This window comes from Macaca mulatta, chromosome 4, assembly GCF_049350105.2.
Source record: "Macaca mulatta isolate MMU2019108-1 chromosome 4, T2T-MMU8v2.0, whole genome shotgun sequence".
Taxonomy (NCBI): Eukaryota; Metazoa; Chordata; class Mammalia; order Primates; family Cercopithecidae; genus Macaca; species Macaca mulatta.
The window spans coordinates 150,067,206-150,086,194 of record NC_133409.1 but is presented as its reverse complement, the minus strand read 5'-3'; the positions used below and the strand labels follow the sequence as shown (position 1 = coordinate 150,086,194).

Here is an 18,989-nt window from a genome sequence, read left to right as displayed (position 1 = left end):
CTTCTTATGTTTGTTTTATATATACCATCCAGGATTGTAGCTGTATTTAGCAGGAAGAATCAGAAGTGCATCTACGTCATGTTGTCTTGGAGCTTGAAGGCAGCTGGATAAGTCCTTAAAACATTCAACATAGATTTTCCATATGACTCAGCAATTCCATTCCTAGGTATCTACCTAAGAAAAATGAAAGCAGGCCGAGTGTGATGGCTCACGCCTGTAATCCCAGGACTTTGGGAGGCTGAGGTGGGTGGATCACCTGAGGTCAGGAGTTCAAGACCAGCCTGACCAACACGGAGAAACCCTGTCTCTACTAAAAATACAAAAATTAGCTGGGCGTGGTGGCGCATGCCTGTAATCCCAGCTACTTGGGAGGCTGAGGCAGGAGAATCATTTGAACCCAGGAGGCTCAGGTTTCGGTGAGCAGAGATGGCGCCATTGCACTCCAGCCTAGGTGACAAGAGCAAAACTCCATCTCAAAAAAAAAAAAAAAAAGAAAAATGAAAGTGTGTGTCCACACAAATACTTGTATAAGAATTCATAGCAGTGTTATTCACAATAGCTATGAAGTAAAAACAACCAAATATCCACTGATCAGTGAATTGATGAACAAAATATGGTGTGTCCCTTTGGGAGGCTGAGGCGGGTGGATCACTGGAGGTCAGGAGTTTGAAACCAGGCTGGCCAACATGGTGAAACTCCGTCTCTACTAAAAATACAAAAAAATTAGCCGGGCATGGTGACACACGCCTGTAATCCCAGCTACTTAGGAGGCTGAGGCAGGACAATTGCTGGAACCCGGGAGGCAGAGGTTGCAGTGAGCCAAGATAACATCACTGCACTCCAGTCTGGGCGACAGAATGAGACTTTATCTCAAAAAAAAAAAAAAAGATGTGTCCATATAATGGAATACTATTCAGCAATAAAAAGGAATGAAATATGGATACATGCTGCAAAATGAATGAACCTCAAAAACATTATGCTAAGTGAAAGAAGCTAGACTCAAAAGGCTGTAGGAATCCATTCACATGAAATGTCCGTAATAGACAAATCTAGAGACGGAAAGATTAGTGATTGCCTAGGGCTCAGGTTTGGAATGGGGGCTAAGTGCAAAGAAAAATGAAGTTTCTTTTCGGTGTGATGGAAACATTCTAAAATTAGATTGTGGTGATAGTTTTACAACTCTATAAATACACTAAAATCACTGAATTGTGTGCTTAAAATGGGTGAATTTTTTTTTTTTTTTTTTTTTGAGATGGAGTCTTGATCTGTTGCCCAGGCTAGAGTGTAGTAATGCCATCTTGGCTCACTGCAATCTCCATCTCCCAGGTTCAAGCAATTCTCTTGCCTCAGCCTCTCGAGTAGCTGGGATTACAGGGGGCCACCACCACACCTGGCTAATTTTTGTAGTTGTAGTTGAGACGGGGTTTCACCATGTTGGCCGGGCTGGTCTTGAACTCCTGACCTCAAGTGATCCGTCCACCTCGGCCTCCCAAAGTCCTGGGATTACAGCTGTGAGCCACTGCGCCCTGCCAAAGTGAGTGAATTTTATGGTATGTAAATTATGCCTCAATAAATCTGTGAGAGGAGAGGAGGTAGAGACATTTTCTGTTGTAGAATTTCTTAAGGAGTTTTGCTGTTAAGAGTTGCAGAGAAAATATGTCTAACAAGACAGCATATGAGGTCATGAGAAATTTTTAAAAACTCATTATTCCAGAAAATTCATACACATAAACAGAGATAATGAAAAAGAACTCCCATATACCTGTGACCCAGATGCAATCATCATTAATTCAGGACCACTGATGCCTGTAATCCCAGCACTTTGGGAAGCTGAGGCAGGTGAATCACCTGAGGTCAGGAGTTTAAGATCAGCCTGTCCAACATGGTGAAACCCCGTCTCTACTAAAAAATACAAAAATTAGCCGGACATGGTGGTGCATGCCTGTAATTCCAGCTACTAGGGTGGCCGAGGCAGGAGAATTGCTTGAACCCAAAAGGCGGAGGGTGCAGTGAGTCAAAATGGCGTCATTGCACTCTGGCCTGGGCAACAGAGCGAGACACTGTCTCAAGAAAAAAAAAATTCAGGACCACTCTAGTTCCATCTCTACTCCCAACCTCCACACCAGATTATTTTAGAACAAACCCTTCTATCGTAAATATTTCAGTATCCTAAAACATAAGGACTCTTAAATAACATAACCATTATGTCAGTATTGTTTCTGAAAAGTTTACACAATTTCTCAATATTATCAAATATGCAATGTTTAGTTTCCCCAAATTTCCGTTAAATATATATACAGTTTGAATCAATATCAAAACAATATCCGTGCATTGCATTCAGCTGATATGTGTCTTAAGTCTCTTTCTCTTCTTTGAAGTGGAATTCACATTTTAGAACAGTTTTAGATTTATAGAGAAACTGACAGGATAGTACAGAGTATTGCCATGTGCCCTCCCTGGATTCAGTGTCCTTATTAATAACATCTTACATGAGTGTGGTATATGTGTCATACTTAATGAATCAATATTGATAAATTGGTTGGGCGCGGTAGCTCACGCCTGTAATCCCAGCTCTTCGGGAAGCTGAGGCGGGCGGATCACCTGAGGCCAGGAGTTTGAGACCAGCCTGGCCAACATGGCGAAGCCCTGTCTCTACTAAAAATATAAAAATTAGCCGGGTGTGGTGGAGCGTGGTGTAATCCCAGCTACTTGGAAGGCTGAGGCAGGAGACTCACTTGAACCCGAGAAGTGGAGGCTGCAGAAAGCCGAGATCATGCCACTGCATTCCAGCCTGGGCAACAGAGCGAGACTTCATCTCAAAAAAAAAAAAAAAAAAAAAAAAGATAAATTATTATTAAAGACCATACTTTATTCATTCAGATTGTCTTAGTTTTCACCTGATGTCTTTTTGTCTGTTACAAGATTCCATATTTCTTTTCTTTCTTTTTTTTTTTGAGACAAAATTTCACTCTTGTTGCCCAGGCTGGATTGCAATGGCGTGATCTCGGCTCACTGCAAACTCCGCCTCCTGGTTTCATGCGATTTTTCTGCTTCAGCCTCCTGAGTACCTGGGATTACAGGTGCCCGCCACCATGCCCGGCTGATTTTTTAATATTTTGAGTAGAGACGGAGTTTCCCCATGTTGGCCAGGCTGGTCTCGAACTCCTGGCCTCAAGTGATCCACCGGCCTCGGCCTCCCAAAGTGCTGGGATTACAAGCATGAACCACCTCGCCTGGCCTTCCAGGATACCATATTTCATGTATTTGTCACGTCTTTTTGTGCTCCTCTTGGTTGTGACAGTTTTGCCAGTGTTCCTTGTTTTTGGTGACCTTGATAGTTTTGAGGTGTACTAGTCAGGTGTTATGCAGGCTGCCCCTCTTTTGGAATTTGTTTGGTGATTTTCTCATGGTTAGACTTGGAGCTTAAGTCTGTTTAAATCTTTTTTTACCCCTTGACATTTATTTGTTGAAGAAATGGCTTGTTTCCTATAGAACTTTCCACATTCTGAATTTTGCTAATTGAATCACTGTACCATTTACCATATTGCTCTGCCTCCCCCATTTTTTTCTTAAACTGGTAGTTAGATTTAAAGACTTGATATGATTCATGATCTATTTTCTGGCAAGGCTACGTCATAGGTGGTATCGTGCTGTGTTTCTATCAGGAGGCATAGAATTCTAGTTGGCAACCATGATGAGCATTGCTAGATCCATTGTTTTCTTAGGGATTGTAAAATGCAAATATTCTAATTCTATTATTCTGTCTAAACTGATTTCATTTATACAGATTATGTCCCATCTACTGTTTTGACACGATTTATTTAGGAAAGGCAGATTGATGCCATTCTTTCCCCTTTATTTAGCAGCTTTCAGAATGAGTTTGTTCTCTAGCATCTGCCAAAGGTAACCAATGACTCTTTATTTAGTATCACTATGAGTCAATTGATTTCCATGTGTTTTAATCCCTTGCCATTATTATTTTTACTGAGGCTCCATTTATGCCATATTTAGGCTGTGTGAGCCTCAAGTTGATACAATACTAATATCTTTGATGCCTTTCTTGTTTTCTGGTGATAAGATGTTCATGCTCATCTTGTACATAGGCTGCTATATGTTTCTTTTTAGAGGAAATGGTACTAGGAGACCTCAGTTTGGGTGCTGAGGAAGGTTTGTATTTATTCATTTTTTATTTTCTTAGATAGGAGGAATAACATGTTTGCTTGCTGATAGGAGTGACCCACTGCAGAGGGAAAGGGGGTGTGCAGGAGAGGGGGTATTGCTGGAGGAGTGTCCTTGAGTAGGTGAGAGGCAGTGGGGTCTAGTGCCCAAGTGGAGGGGTTGGTTGTTAGTTCAAAGCGAGGAAGATGGGCTGAGCACATTGGCTCACGCCTGTAATTCCAACGTTTTGGGAGGCTGAGGAGGGTGGATCACCTGAGATCGGGAGTTCAAGACCAGCCTGGGCAACATGGTGAAACCCCGTCTCTACTAAAAATACAAAATTAGACAGGCATGGTGGTGCATGCCTGTAATCCCAGCTAATTGGGAGGCTGAAGCAGGAGACTCACTTGAACCCAGGAGGCAGAGGTTGCCGTGAGCCGAGATTGCGCCACTGCACTCCACCCTGGGCCATAGAGTGAGACTGTCTCCAAAAAAAAAAAAAAAAAAAAAAAAAGTGACGAGGATGGAGGCTGTGTAATGAAATACAAGAAAGTGTGAAATAGTTGCTTTGAAATTCTGTGAGTGAGTGGCCAGGAAAATGCTGTATACTTCTTTTTCTTTTCTTTAATTCCATGACAGGTTAACTGCTGGGTTCTTCTAATGGCCAACTTGAAGTTTGTAAATGTGTGATGAGCATGGTTGAGTATTTTTTTTTTTTTTTTGAGTCGGAATCTTGCTCTGTCACCCAGGCTGGAGTGCAGTGGCGCGATCTCGGCTCACTGCAAGCTCCACCTCCCGGGTTCACGCCATTCTCCTGCCTCAGCCTCCCGAGTAGCTGGGACTACAGGCACCCACCACCACGCCTGGCTAATTTTTTGTATTTTTAGTAGAGACCGGGTTTCACTGTAGCCAGGATGGTCTCGATCTCCCGACCTCGTGATCCGCCCGCCTTGGCCTCCCAAAGTTCTGGGATTACAGGTGTGAGCCACCACACCCGGCCATGGTTGAGTATTTTTATCCAACCACTTCAGCTGCTTGGATGCAGGCATGGAGTAGGTGGGAAGTTAGATGTAGCCAGAGCTAGACTTTTAACAGGTAGGTATGATGGAGGGAATGAAGGAAATAGGAGTTGAGACGCAAGATAGCTCTTACAACAATGGGTCATGAAACCTAAGCGGGATAAGGTTGGAAGGGCACAGGATCTCATAATGTCAGGCTCAAAGGGGTTGGAGGTCTGGAGAGTAAAAACATTGATCTCTGGAGCTGGACACTAGAGGGAGTGATCTGCAAGGACAGTAAGGGGGATACTTAAACCTGAGATTATGCAGAGGTTGCATGTACAGGTACAGGTAATGACAAGGTCTAGGTATCACTGTGGAGTGAGTGGCTGCAGTAGGGGGAGGACAAGATCATTGGAGGTGAGAAGGTCAAAAGGTCAAGGTGAGAGGCCAGGGTGTTGGGTGGAGTGGCTTGGTTGATAGAGAAGCCACAAAGAGTGGTAGCAGGAGTGGGATGAAGAGAAAGACAGTGACCCGGGGACTGAAAATGGTAATGAATTGTGAAGAGTGAGGAGTGACTGGAAGGCTGTTAAATGCTGGCAGCAGGAGCAGCTAAGGGTGACGTCGGAGGCCACATGTACTGCATGCCAGCTAAGGCCCTGCATTACTCTCGACCACCAGAGAAAAAGTTCATGTATTCATTCATTTATTCAAGCAGTAAGTCAACCAAACTTGACTGTCTACCCTGTGCTTAGCAAAACCCTCCCTCCCCTCACAGAATGGACATGTATTCATTAGAAAATCGTCCTTATGAAGTCAGGACATCTTCAGGACGCTTCCAGTTAATCAGATACCCATCAATCCTTCTAGTTAACTGACTTTTTGTTTGTTTGTTTGTTTAGCAGTGAATTTTAATGAATAAAACCTCTGGGATTAAAACTCTTTTTTTTTTTTTTTTTTTTTTTTCCATTTTTTGAGACAGAGTCTTGCTGTGTTGCCCGGGCTGGAGTGCAGTGGTGCGATCTTGGCTCACTGCAACCTCTACCTCCCAGGTTCAAGCGATTCTCTTGCCCTAGCCTCCTAAGTAGCTGGGACTATAGGTGCACACCACCACATCTGACTAATTTTTGTATTTTTAGTAGAGACAGGGTTTTGCTATGACAGTCAGGCTAGTCTCGAACTCCTGACCTCAAGTGATCCACCCGCCTCGGCCTCCCAAAGTGCTGGGATTACAGGCATGAGCCACTGCGCCCAGCCAGATTAAAACTCTTGTGTAATAAATTAGCAGATATGGAAATCCTTCATTTTCCACAAAAAATCCCCATCCTGAGTGGATACCAGTGACCTCATCACAAGAGGTCAACATGAAAGTGCTGTCAGCGTGGTGAGAGAGGTGGTGATGTCAGATCACCTGTGGAAGTGGAAGGACCTTGGAGTTGAAAGGAATCTTCGGGATGGTCTTGCCTCTAGCTTTCAAACTTTTTCTTTTCATCACATCAAATGTAGAGGAATTTTGTCCATCAAACTCACACCTAGAATCCCAAAAGAGAGAAGAGGTATAGGATCAGTGCTCTGACTGAGTCTTTCCCCTCCTGAGACCCCACCCCTACCCAGAGTGCCCCTGCAAGGTTGCCATGGGATGTAGGATGCTGGGGAACACAGCCTGGAACCATTCACTCGGTCCCATTTCTTCTTTTACGAGGCCCAGAGGGGAGAAGCCACCTGCCTAAGGTGACACGGGTCTGGGGCCCATGCCCAGTGTCGTGCCTGTTGGTCAGGAGCGGCTGAGGAAAGCAGAGCAGGGGTGAGGGGGAGGAAAGGGCAGGGCCGCGCTGCCTCGGGTCTGGAGCCCTCGCTGACAGGGTGGGGCCTTTTTCACTTGTTCTAACTTTGGGGACAAAAGGTTTTCTTTCTTTCTCTCTTTCTCTTTCTCTCTCTCTCTCTCTCTCTTTCTTTCTTTCTTTCTTTCTTTCTTTCTTTCTTTCTTTCTTTCCTTCTTTCTCAACAAAGGCATGATAAGAAATTTTTTGGTGGGCAGAGAAGAAGAGTATATAATAGTGGAAAAAACACTTAGCTTAGAAGTTTGACACAGTGTGATGTTGGTCAGGCTAGCTGACCTCTCTGAGCCTCACTCAGTTCCTTCATCTGTAGAGAAAGAGGTTGGGGCCGGCGTGGGTGAGTGAGTGGGTGCTGGATGAAGAGGGAAGGAGATGGACAGGAGGCACCTGGCGGACTTGGCCAGTGTCAGCCGCTGTCCTAGGAGACTCTGGGCTGGGGCGGCATTACCGGTTATCCCTTTCCTGGGGAGATTGACAATTAACCCTGGAAGCAGTCTTTAAAATTTTTACTGGACACATATAATCATGGATTGACAATCTTCCATTTTAAATTTAGAAACTACAGGCGAAAGTTAAAGATACACAACAAATGAGTTTTTTATTTTCTTTTTTTCCTGACAAGGAAAGCAGTTGTGTGCTGGGGTCTAGTATGCGGAAGAAATCTATTAAAATATATTTAAAAAGGTAAATCCAAAAATTTATAATTACAAGAGTGAATGACAAGATGATTGTCAATAAAATTAAATAAGCAAAACAACTGCTTGCCCTTTAGAAAATATCTCCAAGCCCCAGGGATCCAAAGTGTTTGTGAATCTGTGGATGTGTGTGTGTCTGTGTGTGTGTGTATTTTTTTTGTTGTTGTTTCTCTGCCTTTCTTGCCAAACTATATGGAGCCCCGTCTAAGGACAGAGGACTGTCGGATGTGTTTTCAGTGGAATCGCTGTTTTCTTCACATCAGGGGGACGTTCTTAGGCAGCTGAAAGCGGGGGCTCAGGTGGGCATGGGGTTGGGAGGGCTGAGGTTTAGGATGGGAGGGTGGGTGACAGCTAGTAAGGCTGGGTGTGGCACTGGGGGCGGGCAGCAGGTACTTGGCTGGGGCTTCAGGACCTTCTAGGGGCTGCTGTCCAGGGGGGTGGATGAAGGGGTAGTGAAGGGGTCAGAGCACTCAAGACGTGCAGTGTGGGCAGGGGACAGGCTGCGGTGTGTGACGAGGGTAGCCTGAGGTGGTGAGACTTGCTGATCACCCGGCTGGGCTGCCCTGGTCTACTCACAACTGGTCTTCCCTGTGTGTCTGGTAAACACCAAAGGAGGTGAAATCTCCAATCCCTGGCCTGTGCTGACGGTGAGGCGGGAGAAGGCTTCCCTGGGTCCCAGGTCCCCAACCTGGCACAGTCATGGGTCAGGGGCTGCCTGTTCCTCACCTACCTTCCTCACGGGGCTTCTGAGCCTGGCATTAGAAGAGTCTGTCTGCCCGCAAGGCTCTCTGGCCCCCAGTGCCCTGCCCTCCAAAGCTCCCAGTCTAGGTGGGAGAGACATACAGAACAAACAGCACCATGAGGGTGGTGGGAAGTGGTGTGAACATGTCTCCTGGAAGCTCTGGGAAGAAGCTGTGGCCACACAATGGATGTCTCCAGCCTTGACCTCTCCTTGGAACTCAGACCTTTCTGCCTCTCACGCCAAACTATATGGAGCACCTGGTAAGGACAGAGGACTGTCTGATGTGTTTTCAGCGGAATCACTGTTTTCTTCACATCAGCCACCTCCTCCACTCCCCACCAGGATGTCAACTGAAACGTGTCTCAGTCCAAATTCTTTATTCCCTGCTTCTGCAGCTACTCCCTCCCTCCCCGCAATCCTGGCACAATGCATTGCTTAGGCTGGACTATGGTGTGAATGTGTCTGCCAAAATTCATGTGTTGGAAATTTAATTCCCATGCAACTGTTGGGAGGTGGGGCCTTTTGGCAGAGCCTGCATGAATGGATTAATGTCATAAAAGGACTTGATGGAAAGAGTTCATCCCTTTTGCCCTTCCACCCCCTGCTATGTGAGGACACCGTGTTCCTCCCCTCCAGAGGATGAAGCAACAGATGCCATCTTGGAAGCAGAGAACAGCCCTCACCAGACAGCAGTGCCTTGATCTCAGGTTTCTTGGCCTCTAGAACTGTGAGAAAAGAAATTTCTTTTCTTTTTTCTTTTCTTCTTCTTTTTTTTTTAGACAGAGTCTTGCTCTGTTGCCCAGGCTGGAGTGCAGTGGCATGATCTCGGCTCACTGCAACCTCCGCCTCCTAGGTTCAAGCGATTTCCAGCTAATTTTTGTATTTTTAGTAGAGACGGGGTTTCATCATGTTGGCCAGGCTGGTCTCGAACTCGTGATCTCAAGTGATCCACCCGCTTCAGCCCCCCAAAGTGCTAGGATCACAGGCGTGAGGCACCGCGCCAGGCCTCGTTTTGCTATTCTTCAACTTCGCATGTTTGGAATGCTACAGCGTGAGGTCTTTCGTGTCTGGTTTCCTTCGCTCCCTTCCACCGTTCTAAGATTGTTTTCTGCATCCTCCGTACCCCTCCCTCGGCATCTTCCTGCTGGGAACTGCTCTTTCTGTCTGCCACCTCGTGGCCACAAGGGGGCAGCAGAGGCTGAGGAAAATCTGGTGAGATCAGCTTGGGGGTCTTTTCCCGGGCCCACGAGTTACTCCCCCTGCCCACGGAGCACCCTCTGTCTGGGCGCCTCCCATGCAGCTGCTGCTTCTCGGTCCTGCTTCTTTCTCTGAGACCCGCTGCTTTCGAGAAGATTTCTGGAACAGAGATTTGGAGCAAGGATCTCCAAACTCTTTTGATCACACGCTCCATTCAGTAATATATTTTGAACGTGCAGCTAACAAACATGTGCAAACATTATGCAGGTTGAAAGAACAAACGCAAATCACATTAAAAGGGGATGAGATTAAAGATTTTATAATAGTTGTAATATGTTCTCTACCTTCTTTCCTATCTCCCCACATCCCTGGAGGGCCCTTAGGGCTGGTGCACGTAATCTGGTGGCCGCCTGTTTAGAGCTCGACTGAGCTTTGATGTAGACCTAGTCCCAGTCAGGGTTTGGCCACACGACCTGTGACCCTGGGCAGGTTTCCTCGATCGTCGAGCCTCTGCCTCTCAGCTGTGAAGTGAGGACAGTAAGGACCATATCACGGTATTACGCTAAAACATTCACGGAAATAAACATGTAATGTTCGGAGTAAGATGCCGCCTACTGAACAGTCGGCCTGAGTATTTGGCGGTGGTCATTAGAGAGCAGAGGCGCCGGCCTCAGGGTTAAGCCCACAGCTCTGCCTGTGGAGAGGAGACTCAGTGACAAGAGAGAAGAAAGTGTCCGGCATCCTGGGGACTGAGAATCTGCCTCTCAGGGCTGGACAGGGCAGGGCCTCTTCTGCCTCCAGCACCCCAGGCCTCTCTCCTCTGATTCTGTCAGGGACAGAGGCCAAGGTTGGAGACCTCTAGGCCTTTTTCCATAACTTGGTTCCCAAATTCCTCCCACTAGGACTTGCGTGTTTCAGCCTTAACCATGGATGGACCTGACCTGCATGGGATTGAGAGGGTCAGTAAATTCGTCCCCACCACTGACCGGGTCACCTACCTGGGCAGTACATGTGCTGCTCTCGGCAACTCAGCCACTGACACTGCAGTGCTGGGGAATGTGCTTGAGACACCCTGGGAGACATGTCCACTCCGGCGGCCCACACCCAGCTAGATCAGGGGGACCTGATCAGTTATTTTTTTCCTTCTCTCTCCCTCCCCTATACTCCTCCTCCCTTCCTTCCTCCCTGTCTCTCTGCCTCTCTCTTTCCTTCCTTTTTGCTCTTTCCTTTCTTATGACATCTTTCTCTCCTATGCTTTTGTTCCTTTTAATTTATTTTTGCTTATTTATTAGTCTAATAAAATTTATTAAAATTTTTATCATAACGTCTTTTTTTCCCTCTGGCCTCACTCCTTTATCTTTGTATATCTCAGGGGATGGGTGGCAGGGATGCTCCCTCCCCTCCCCAGGAATCTCGGGTTTGGAAGCAGGGTGGGTTGCCCATTCAGAGGGTGGTAGGAATGGTGCTGTAGGCTGGGAAGGCTGGGGCAGACCCTGACTCTTCAGAGAGGGCGGGCGGCAGAAGGACATCTCGGAGCCATCTTTGGGTGGATATTTCTATTATGGAGAGACATCCTCTCCTGGGATGGGCTCTCCCTGCCAGAGGGGCAGATGGGCAGGCCCAGGGGAAGGGGATGGCACAGCCAGGCCACCGGAGCCCTGCTCAACAGGCAATCAGCTAAGAGTTCAGCCCACCAGTCACGTTATGGTGATTAGTGATTGGAGGGAAAGATTTTAAAGTTGAAACAAAAACACCACTCTGTGTGTGTGTGTGTGTGTGTGTGTGTGTGTGTGTGTGTGTGTTTCTTTTTCTTTTCCAGAGAAGTCAGAATATTCTTCTTTAAACTTTTTTCTGCAATAGAAGATAACCCAGTAAACTGCTCATCTTAAGAGTGTGAAGGCAAATGAAGTTTACCAGATTGTACCCAGAAGAAAAGGGGTTGAATCCTTTTTACTGTCATATTTTCAATTCACAATATATTTAATGTAGTTTACATTCACTGCTCTTTTATGACTGCGGCATTTATCTGAAACTATTTTGAAAGCACTTGAAAAAACTAAAAGATAAGAGTTATTACATGTCTGTTAAAAAGGAAAGTATTAACTTTAGCACAGGATAATTTATATTTTGAGCATGAAAGATCATTCTTAGCCTAGTGAATGGTGTTTATGGTTAAAGCAGCTGGAATGTGATCTTGAGGAGCTGGGGAGGGAGTGAGGTGTGCTCTTTGAGCTCCTTCTGCCGTGCTCACCAAGTGCTCTGCCCCTGTTCTTGAAGAAAATCCGACCTCCCGATAGGGGGCTGGGATTCAGGGTGGGAGAAGCGTCCTGGCCATGTCATCGTCGGAGCATCTGAGAATCCAAGGTCCCTTCTCGCTCCTTTCTCACTTTGAGTCTTCTGGAGCTGGGCGCCAGGCCGGTTTGAGGGCTGGGGGCATGTGTGTGTGTTGGGGGGACAGTCTCCTCTCCAGGCAGCTGTAGCTGCTCCCTCACCTAGGAGGTTACCGGATTAGTATTACTAAACAGCAGGACTCACAGCTCTATCTGTTTGCAGTCGTGACAACGAACTGGCACACATATAATCTGCGTAGTCCAGTTCCTTACACTTAATACATGTTCAATAATATTTTATTTTCTTCTTTCTGCCCCTTCATAACATTTCCTGAATGACTCTAGGCCTTGGGAAGGCTCCCCGTGGGGCAGCGGTTGGCGGTGGCAGTGGGGCGGTGTGGGCCGCTCAGCTGTCAGTGGGGTTTCTCCACAGGGTGTTTTGGAGTGACTGGGGATACCCTCTTTTGGCTGCTCTTTTTGTTTCCTTTCTGATAACAGGGATCCAGAGGGCAGGGCAGACCCTGCCAGGCTGCTTTGTGCAATCTTTCACTTTCAGACGGTGGAAGGAGTCATTGATTCTTCTGGGCTGGGAGTGCTTAGTGGCGGCCCCAGGGCTGGGGTCTATGTGACCTGTGCTGCACTCGACTTCTTCTCTGCTTTCCTGGGAACGCTCTGCCCCTCAGAGATCAGGAATCCTGGGTCCCCAGCATTGGACCCAGAAGCAAGGCTTGGGGCTCTGAGAGCAGCTAGGAGCCTGTGCAGACTCTGAGGGAAGATTCGGGGTCTGCTGAAGCCTTGTGGCTCTGAACTTTCTCAAGTGCTGAGTTTAGAGACACTTCAGGAAGTCACGGCCATTCAACCTGGGAACAAAGCAAAGCAAGTAAGTTGCCTTTGAAGACACCTGTGGGCCAAGAAGAGAAAGCCAGGGAGCAGCTGGCTATACGAGGAGGCTGAGAAGGTGGGGTTTGGAGTGAGGGGAAGGCAGCAGCTGGATGGCAGTCTTGTTCTAAGAAGACTCAGACAACCTTAGTGAGGGCTACACCTTTATTCATTGATTTTAATGATATTTCTGTAGGATTTACTAGGACTAAGTCCTGTTCTAACTCTATTCATTACAACTTTGGGAGGGAGATGCCATTCCTATCCCCATTTTGTAGGTGATGAAACTGAGGCAGAGAAGGTCAAGAAACTTGCCCATGGTGGCCACAGAGTGGCCACGCCTGGAGGGGACCCCGGCAGGCAGCCCTGGGGGTCTGTCCTTTCCAGGACCACAGGCTGCCTCCTCCCACTTCTCCCAAACAGGAGGTGGTTCTGGCATCTTCACTCTGACCGGGGCTCACTTCGTCTCCTCTGCTGCTCTGTCTCTCACTGATCCTTTACCTCTCGGGTAGAATCTTCCTCGAAGATAGAGAAGGCGAAGATTAAACTGTCAGTGTGGAGTTGTCTGGGCACCTGCTGAATGCAAGCCCGTGTCCTGGGCCCACAGCAGGAGGCGGCTAGGGTAGGATTCAAATTTAGGTGAAATAAATAAGCAAAAAAAGCAGGACAGGGTGCTGGACCCCTGGGATGGGCACTGCGGCCTCTTTGAGGATGGAGCCTATCTCTGCTTTGTCTTGGGTGATGCCCTGGTCACGAGGAGGGGGCAGCAGAACCACAAGCAGGAGCTGGCGCGTCCTTCATGGCTTGGGGCCCTGAGTCTGGGCGCTGTTGGGAGGGGTGTGGGGGAAGTGACCACCGGGTGTGTGAATGATAAAGAGATGAAGGAATGGTTTCCACCATGGAGCCCCAGGTGCTGAGAGAGAAGGGCCTGGTTTTCTAAGAGCAGGCTTTGCCGTGGTTGCAGCTGGGGCGGGAAGGGAAGAAGTGGTTCTTCTTAGGCAGACCTACTGGTTCCCTGACACCTCAGAGTCTCCCAAGAAAGGCTGGGAGGAGCCCGGGTCAGCTGTTTGTTGGTATCAGAGATGTGTGGGACCCACCACGCCCTTGGTATGATGAACCAGGAGGAGATGCTTTGCTCTCAGGACACCAGCTCTGAGCCACTTTCCCCCCCGTGAAGCTGCAGGGCTCCCTGTTGGTCTGTCTCCCTGACTCTCTGAGATAGATAGTTCTCCCTGTCTCTGGTCCTAGAAAGAACAGGTCTCCCTGTCTGTCTCCCCGGCTCTGAAGAAATGGATACTTGCTTTGACCACCCTTGGCTCTGCCGTCTCACCTCCCTGCTTCTCCTTGTCCAGCTGCACACCTGGGTGTCTGTGGGTGAGTGTGTCCCACCCTCACTCCCCATCCTGTGTTCCCACCGCGTGCACGGGACTCACCATGCGCTCTGCTCATTCTCTGTCTGGACTGGATGGGGATTTTTGGAGGCCCCAACTCTAGAAAGATTCTGGTGGTTCCCCGACCACTAATTGTAATTTAAAATTCAAGAAGCATCACTAAACCATAAAATACATTTAAAAAAATTTTAATTTCTTTTTCTTGAAAGCTCAGATAGAGAGGGAAAATAAGGAATCTTGACAATTCCACAATGATGACTTTTTTGATTTTTTTTTTTTTTTTTTTTGAGGTGGAGTCTCACTCTGTCACCCAGGCTGGAGTGTGGTGGTGCAATCTTGGCTCACTGCAACCTCCACCTCCTGGGTTCAAGTGATTCTTCTGCTTCAACCTCCTGAGTAACTGGGATTATAGGCACCCGCCACCACGCCCGGCTAATTTTTGTATTTTTAGTAGAGACAGGTTTTGCCATTTGGCCAGGCTGGTCCCAAACTTCTGACCTCTGGTGATCTGCCCGCTTTGGCCTCCCAAAGTGCTGAGATTACATACACAAGCCACCATGCCTGGCCGACTTTTTTTGATGTTTTAAAGTCAAATGTCAAAACTTTGAAAATACCCTTTCCTTTCAGTCTTAGTTTTTTTGCTTTACTGGTATCCTAAGCAATCATTCATTTACTCATTTTATTCCCCCAACAATTATGGGGTGGCAACTACATGTTAGGTGCTGTTCTAATAACAAAACAGACAGAGACTCCCTGTCTTCACAGAGCTTACGTTCTAGCAGGAGACAGTGAGCAACAAATGTGATAAACTAGTAAGGCTGTGTCTGTCATAGGTGATGAGTGTGATGGGACAGTGAAGTCGGGTGGGGCACAGCAGTCAGGGGTGCGGGAGGTGGGGTGAGGGCAGGCAGAGTGCGCAGTGAGGTGGTCAGTTTAGATGGTAAGATGGCAACAAAGACTTGGAGGAGTGGGGCTGAGCTGTGAGGATCTCGAGAAAGATGGTTTAGCGGGAGCAGCCGGTGCAAAGCTGGCTCTGTGTCTGGGGTGTTTGGGAACAGCGGAGGCAAGCATCGGCTGGAGCAGAGCAAGTCAGGGGGAGAGAAGCGGGAGTTGGGGTCAGAGAGTTACTGGTGGGGTCAACCCTGTCAGGCTTGTGGATCACTGGGGACTAAGGGGAGCCATGGAAGGGCTTTGAGCAGAGTGGGGATATGGTTTAGCTCACGAGGTAACAGGATCAAGACATGGGCGTGGGGAGAGGGCAGACAGGAGAGGCTAGCCCCCCACTGTCCTAAAAGGTAGAGACGGTAGCTTGGGCCAGGGTTGAGCAGCACAGGAGGTGAGAATTTGCCCTTCGGAGGCCCACTGCTGCCGCCATCCTGCAGAAGAGTCACGTTGTGGTCCATCTGCCAGGCCTCACCTCAGAGGGCCAGGGCGTGGAGTGGGTAAAGGGTGAGGTGAACTTTCCTCCTTTTTTTTGAGATGGAGTCTTGCTCTGTCGCCAGGCTGGAGCACAGAGGCGTGATCTCGGCTCACTGCAACCTCCGCCTCCCAGCTTCAAGCGATTCCCCTGCCTCAGCCTCCCGAGTAGCTGGGACTACAGGCGGGCGCCACCACGCCCAGCTAATTTTTTGTATTTTAGTAGAGACGGGGTTTCACCATGTTGGCCAGGATAGTCTCGATCTCCCGACCTCGTGATCCGCCCGCCTTGGCCTCCCAAAGTGCTGGGATTGCAGGCATGAGCCACCGCGCCTGGCCAAACTTTCCTCTTTAATGTGTTGTGATTGGACCAGCTTTGTGCAGTGGCAGTGTCATAGCCAACGAGGTTGATCTGAGGTACAATTATTGCTAATTGAAAATTTTTCCCAATATCTACCATCAAGACTTGAAATATAGTTGCATTGACAATTTTTGCTGGTATCTGTGGAGACTGAAAACAAACAAACAAAAAACCAACAACCCTGCCATGACTGGGGGCTCCTATGAGTGATGAGGGCAGGTTTTTTAAATGAAGAAGCATTTGGCTCTAGGTTTTAAGTGCACATGTAATTCAGTGGAGGAGAAAAATATGGTATAAAAACTAATAAACTTAGGAGTGGGAGTGGGAGATTTCCTGGAAGTGGTTGAATGATTAGAGTTCTGATTCAGGCCACATATTGGTTTTCTCTTTGGTCAGTTTTCAGGCTTGTCCCGAGACAGGCCAGGTTAGAGCTGTGGTTCTCAATGTGTGGTCCCTGGGCCAACAGCATCAGCATCCTTGGGAGCACCTTAGAAGTTGCTGAGCCAGAAGCTCTGGGGTGGGGCCCAGCAATTTGTTTTACAAGCCCTCCTGGTGTCTCAGGCGCATGCTGGAGACTGAGAATCACAGAAGTGGAGAGTCTTTCATAGAAGGGCCTGGGGCCAGGAACACAGGCCAGTGAGGGAGTCTCTTTGACATCATTTCTGGGTCACATCATGTGGTCAGAAGATCTCACCCAGATTCAGAGTTGTTACTGCTCAACTCATCAGGCTGCGGAGGCCATCTGACTGGACACCTGAGCCGGCACATGAGCTCACCAGATGAGGTTCTGAGAGTCCTTTAGCTGGATGGACTAGAACACGAAAGGGCAGGGAGAGCACACAGCCTGGTGATTGGGGCTGTTAGCAGTTACCCAGATAGTCCTTGGGGTGGAAGTGTGGGCCCTGAAGGGCACAGATGGTGGAGTTGGTGGGGTGGGGCAGGTAGAGAGAGACGGGTTGGAGAGGAGGGCGGTCTCTGGATCAGTGGAGGCTTTATGTACTGTGGAATGGAGTTTGGATGCAGGGCTGAGGAACTTGCAAAGAGAGCAGTGCTGGGAACACTCTCTTGGCAGCTATGAGAAAGATGAATGCAAGGCCAATGAGACTGGAAGCATGGGGTGCAGTTCTGAGGTGGAGAGGATAACTGCCTGACCTCAGGCAGCGGCTAGGGGCAGTGGGCTGGGAGAGGAGGGTCAGATATCAGAGAGGTTACAAACTAGACTTAACCTAGTAAATAGATCTAGGGACACAGAGAGCTTGGAGGAGCAAGAGGGGATTGCAGAGACTCCTAGGGGTTTGCTTTGGCTTCTTGTTTAGTGTAGGAGGATTGCTAATTGTGCATCCATTACCTGTTGCTGTAATGATGCTGTGTAATGAACAGTCATAAAATCTCAGTGGCATATGGCAATAAATATGTATTTAATTTGGGCATTTAAGGGAGTTCAACTAATCTGGACTAGATTTGGCTAATTTCTTTCTTTCTTTCTTTCTTTCTTTCTTTCTTTCTTTCTTTCTTTCTTTCTTTCTTTCTTTCTTTTTTTTTTTGAGACAGAGTCTTGCTCTGTCACCCAGGCTGGAGTGCAGTGGGGCAATCTTGGCTCACTGCAACCTCCGCCTCCCAGGTTCAAGCCATACTCATGCCTCAGCCTCCCGAGTAACTGGGATTACAGGTGTGTACCACCACATTTGCCTAATTTTTGTATTTTTAGTAGAGGCAGGGTTTCACCATGTTGGCCAGGCTGGTCTCAAACTCCTGACCTCAGGTGATCTACCCGCCTTGGCCTCCCAAAGTGCTGGGATTACAGGTATGAGCCACTGCGCTCAGCCGACTTGGCTAATTTCAACTGGGTTCACTTATACATCTTCGGTCAGCTGAAAAGATCCCACGTGGACTTTGGCTGGGTTTATTCACACTTCTGGTGATCAACTGGCTGTTGGCTGACCTAGGACAGCTTCAGCTGGAAAGGCTGGGGTGACCAGTGATGCTTCTTGGGCTTCACGCTCCAGTGGCTCGCCCAGGAACAGGCTTCCCGTGGACTCGACAGAGGGTAAAAGCAATGCCGCACGTGCCTTTCAAACCTCTGCTCAGTCACATTCACTTTCATCTGCCAAATCAAGTCACATGACTGAGCCTGGAGGCAGAGTGTGAAGTCACAAAAACATATGCAGCAAAGGGTGAGCTAGACATAAAGAATAGTGAAGAACTGGGGATATTATTATAATCAATTTACCACAGCTGGAGAAAAATTATGACTTCAGGTCTATTTTGGGTTGGAAGCGTATGTGAGAAATCGTGGTGGAGAGATAGCTCACAGAGACGTGGTTGTAAGGAAGGGAAGTTTGGGAGACAGGGATGTCAATCAATATAATTTTGGAAGTGGTTTACTAAGACAGGCAGAGGGCATGAGAAAAGATGCCCAGGAGGGTGTGTGAGGCAAGAAGGGTGGAGGTGCTAGGTGGAAGGCTGGGACAAAATTCCTCCTGTTTCTTCTGGGCCTCAGATTTTCGTGTTAGTGGTTGGGGAGAAGAGCCCCGACCTCTGTGCCCCTCTATGGGTCCCTGTGCTTCTTTATTCTGTGCCCGTGGCAGGGCTACTACCTTGCCCCCTCCAGGGGCCGGCCTTCCCATAGGACCCCCAGAATGCATGTGAATGGCTCCCCTGGGAGTTGCGCAACACGCAGGCACTGCTGGGGTCCCAGGGCCCAAGGGGGCCTTCCTGGGCTCCACAGCTTCCCTCCTGCAGAGATGGGCTCTGTGTCTCAAGTGCGCATTGAAGGGCCAGAGAATGGGATCCATGTGGTGTGTACGGCCTTGAGGTGGTTCCCGGAGCCCCAGGTGCGGTGGAGCAATGTCAGTGGAGACACAGCAGGGGAGGGAAGTTCCTGGCATTCTCTGAGGCCCAGGCCCAAGATGCTGAAGGGCTGTTCAGTGTGGCGGCCGCTCTGTTGGTGAGAGACAGCTCTGTGAGGAAAGTCACCTGCTCCA

General features: G+C 48.2%; 1 non-coding gene across 1 annotated transcript; it reads left to right on the top strand.

The window, feature by feature from the left end:
- Positions 1 to 16,016: 16,016 nt before the first annotated feature.
- On the top strand, positions 16,017 to 16,155 carry LOC114677767 (U4 spliceosomal RNA). Its single transcript, XR_003729214.2, has one exon. It is a non-coding gene; the product is annotated as a U4 spliceosomal RNA (small nuclear RNA).
- The last annotated feature ends 2,834 nt before the right edge of the window (positions 16,156 to 18,989 follow it).